The sequence below is a fragment of the Solanum dulcamara genome, chromosome 4 (genome assembly GCF_947179165.1).
Source record: "Solanum dulcamara chromosome 4, daSolDulc1.2, whole genome shotgun sequence".
Classification (NCBI taxonomy): domain Eukaryota; kingdom Viridiplantae; phylum Streptophyta; class Magnoliopsida; order Solanales; family Solanaceae; genus Solanum; species Solanum dulcamara.
Genome location: NC_077240.1, coordinates 25,997,527 through 26,001,974, shown reverse-complemented (window position 1 = coordinate 26,001,974; position 4,448 = coordinate 25,997,527). Strand labels below are relative to the sequence as shown.

At 36.8% G+C, this 4,448-nt stretch overlaps 1 long non-coding RNA gene across 1 annotated transcript; it reads right to left on the bottom strand.

The window, feature by feature from the left end:
- Positions 1 to 2,300: 2,300 nt before the first annotated feature.
- On the bottom strand, positions 2,301 to 3,713 carry LOC129884903 (uncharacterized). The gene is made up of 2 exons (XR_008766000.1): positions 3,533 to 3,713; positions 2,301 to 2,559 (listed from the first exon to the last, which is right to left on the bottom strand). It is a non-coding gene; the product is annotated as an uncharacterized LOC129884903 (long non-coding RNA).
- Positions 3,714 to 4,448: the final 735 nt, after the last annotated feature.

The following is a 4,448-nucleotide window of genomic DNA, read 5'->3' as shown; positions in this document are numbered from 1 at the left end:
TATAATCAGGAGGCTATAGGACATTAGGAATTATTTCACTTCTTTCATAATCTGAGTTCGTGCGATAGAGTTTAACTCTATAAAAGCTTCCTTTCTAATTCGTGCGTTTACACGTTTCAGACATGCCTCCTAAACGTTCAGCTAGTTAGAGAGACGCTGCCAACACTAAGGTTCCACAGTCAGTTATGCCTCCACGGAGAACTAGGGGCCGACCTGCATGGTCTACTGAGGTACCCCAAGTACCTACTGTTCAGACCACTCCTACTTCTGAGGAAGATTTTCGAGGAGCGATTTCTATGCTCACCCAGTTGGTGGCTACTCGAAATAGTAGCCAAAGTTCACCAACTCCTAGCTCTAGTTATCAAGATCCATTTGCTGCCACGAGGATTAGAGATTTTCTGAGAATGAATCCACCGGTCTTCACGGGTTCCAAGATTGATGAAGACCCCCAAAATTTTATTGATGAAATATGGAAGATACTAAAAGTGATGTATGCTACAGAGATCGAGGGGGTTGATTTGGTATCTTATCAGCTCAAGAATGTGGCAAATGTCTGGTATAATCAGTGGGAAGAAAGTAGAGATGAGGATGCGGAGCCTGCTCTTTGGGATGAGTTTAAAAGAGCATTCCTTGATAACTTCTTTCCCCAAGAGCTACGTGAAGCAAAGATTGAGGAATTTGTGAACCTCAAGCAGGAGAGTATGACTGTGAAAGAGTATAGTTTGAAGTTTATTCAGTTGTCTAAATATGCCCCAGAAATGATTCCTTATATGAGGTCTAAGATAAGGAAGTTTGTCTCTGGCCTAGGAAAACATGTAAAGAAAGAATGTAAGGCAATGTTAATAATTTCTGACATGGATTTTTCTAGATTGATGGTGTATGCTCAGCAGGTTGAGGATGACAAGAAAAAAGACCGAGAGGAACACCTAAGCAAAAAGGCTAAGTCTATTGGGCATGAGAACGAGCAGAAGCAAGGGAAGGGTAACAAGTCCTTCTTTCAGAAAAGGTCTTCTAATTATGTACCTTCCCCAAAAAATGCTTTTACACCTAATACCAGGTATGATCAGAGGTCGCTGAGTCACTAAAACTTCTGAGCTCAGGGTTCTCAGTCCCAATTAAGTGTGGCTTAAGGTTCTAGAGGGAAACCACCATGTGCTAGATGTGGAAGGCTCCATTTGAGAGAGTGTCGTGTGGGAACCAATGCTTGCTATGGATGTGGAAAGACAGGTCACTTTCAAAATGAGTGTCCTTCAAAGAGATAGGGAGATGGAAGTAGTAGAGCTTAATTTTGTTCTGCAGCTCCACAGAATAGAAGTAATCATAGAGGTGCAGCTTCAAGTGCAGGTGGGGTAACCAACCATCTGTATGCTATGGGTAGTCGCCAAGACCAAGAGAATGCACCCGATGTTGTTAGTGGTATGCTCCGAGTCCTTTCTTTTGATGTGTATACATTACTTGATCCAGGTGCTACATTATGTTTTGTGACTCCTTACCTGGCTAGTAAATTTGAGATCCTTCCTGAGTGTCTTCTTGAGCCTTTTAGCATGTCTACTCCTGTTGGTGAGTCTATCTTAGCCGAGAGGGTCTATAGAAATTGTACGGTGTCAATCTATCACAGGGATACCATGGCTGACTTAGTTGAGTTGGTTTGGATGGTTGATATGTTGTTGTGATTGGTCTAAAATTCCGAGGCCATAAAATCCATAATCTTGAACTTGCCCTATCAAAAATGGCGCCTTAAATAAAGAAGGCTTGGTGAAATATTGTTAATGAAGTGGAATGTAATCATAAAGAATGATAAATTAATTATATTTGGATCGGGTGTCATGTTCCGACATGATATATTTGGATCGGGTGTCACGTTCCGACATGGTATATTTGGATCGGGTGTCATGTTCCAACACGGTATATTTGGATCGGGTGTCACGTTCCGGCACGGTAATACTAAAGGAAAAACAGATTAAAATGACTTAATACTACCCAATCTCCAATAACTCATTTTCTAAAAGAATGTGATGTGGAGGCTTCAGTCCTCATGTGTGATCTTGATATTGTTGATTGGTTATGTAATTGTTCATTGGTTGCCACCTGTTAAGTGATATGGTTGACTTTTGACTATTACTTATGCATATTGATTTCTATTTTGAGTCAATCGATGATACTATCACGCTCCGAGAGGGTACCCTAGGCGTGGCCAGCACTCAGAAACCATCTATGGCTTCTGAGAGAACCACTTGGTCTCATTACTCATTTGTTCATCAGCGGAAGACTTAAGAATACTAATGTGGGCTTGTCATAATCAAAGGAAAAATAGATAATTCTTAGAAGAAGTAGTTTCTAAGGAGAACTACTTCAATTACATCATCAGACTCTGTCTATGAAGCCTCTAATACTCTTAGATGGTGTCAATGACATGTCCATGGCTACCTTAAAATAAACATCACACTCAACAATAATAAAAGGATAAAGAGTTCCTTCGAATATAAGAAGGACTCACCAAATAGCTGAAAAATAATGATCTTCAACGAAGCGCCTGTTGAGGATCTCTAACACCTGTATCTGCATCATAAAACGATGCAGGTCGAATGACGTCAGTACGTGGAATGTACGAGTATGTAAAATGGCAGGAAGGTAAGGACAAATATCAAGAAACTTCTCTCAAGAAAACTCAGCTCAGAACTCAACATCATCTCAACATCAATATGTAATGCAAGTTTAAAATATAATAATAAAAATAATAGTAACAAGCAATGCTTACTCAATTGGGAGTTTCTCTAACCGACAACCATCACTTATGAGCTAGCGATGATACAACGAAGCGATGTCGTTGCCACATCCATCCAATACCTTGCCAGGGTAAAGGACATCACCATCTTGGATCCACTCATCAAAGTCCTCTTTTTGGGACTTAAGAGGCATAGCCTCCATCCTACGTTGGCTACGTAGTTCTGGGGTTTGAGTCAATTAAACTCTTACCCAACTCGGTGCTCAATACTACTCCCAAAATATGTGCTCATATTAAACTCATCATCTAGTCTCATTGGACTTTAATTTAAATCATCAAACTCATCTCATTTCATGTTCATCAATCATTATACTTCCAAAAACATCATTTACATCGCATTAAAACATCTTGCTCAAAATATCATTTTTCTCAAATTCATTCAAATTCAACTCTTTTGCTCTTTCAAAACTCAATAAAATACATATATAGTATTAATTCATATAACTTCTTTTTATCAATGAAAATAATAAAAAACCAACATCTTTACTCAAAACATGTGTAAAAATATTCATGAACATCAAATCAATTAGGATTCATGGGAAAGTAGCCATGAACAATAATTCCAATAATATGAGAGATAACAATAATAATAATATTAATGCATAAATATATCAAACTCAATAGAAGAAGAATTAATTTATTTAGAATTCAAGATTTGGATAAAACTCAACTATAACTCAATTATAATAAATTTAAATATTGGGCGCATGGACGAACTCAATCCAATGCTATGAAAGCCTTACATACCTTAAATCGGAAGCTTTACTTCGAATTGGAACACTCTTGGACCCCTAGCCTTTTCTTCTCGCCGGTTTATTTTGTGTACTACCCGGAGTATAAGAATCACTAGAGTAGTATTTTTATACTACTAAAACTAAAACTATATTTGAGAAGGAGTAAAGAAGTATATAGAGAGAAGAGTTGCTTAAGAAAGCTTGGTGAATAAAATGAGGAAATAAGGTGGGTATTTATAGGTGTGGAGGAGGGACCTAACAATAAATAAACATAATCATAAAGGATGATCTTGAAAATTCAATGGAGAATTTTGATGTCATGGATGATGTCAAATGGTTCTAGATCTTTCTATGGTAGGTGAGATGAAATCTCTTTTAACGGAATATCTGTTTTCGAAGCTACGTTTGAATAAGATAAATTCCTTATTAGGATTTGGTGTCTTCATAAGAATTGTAGATATAGAAGTCTAGTTTCAGTTAGTTCAAGAATCATCCAATTTGGAGCATTTTACATCGAGATATGAATTTTATTCTACAAACACTCCATTCCGTCACAGCACTATGTCTTGCAAAGATCAATTTATTTGATCTACTTAAAATCCGAATCTTAAGATATGTTCTTCATGAATGTTGTAGGTAATGATGTTGTGGTTATTCAAAAATTTGAATCACCTAATTTGGACCATCCTATGAAAATTTATGCCCAAATTACTTTAGGCATGAGAGAACATAATCAAAATACTTTTAGAACATGATCAAAATACTTTAGAACATGATCAAATTTCTTTAGAACATGATCAAAATACTTTTAGAACATGATCAAAATACTTTAGAACATGATCAAAATCTTTAGGCATGAGAGACCATGATCAAAATACTTTTAGAACATGATCAAAATACTTTTAGAACATGATCAAAATACTTTAGAA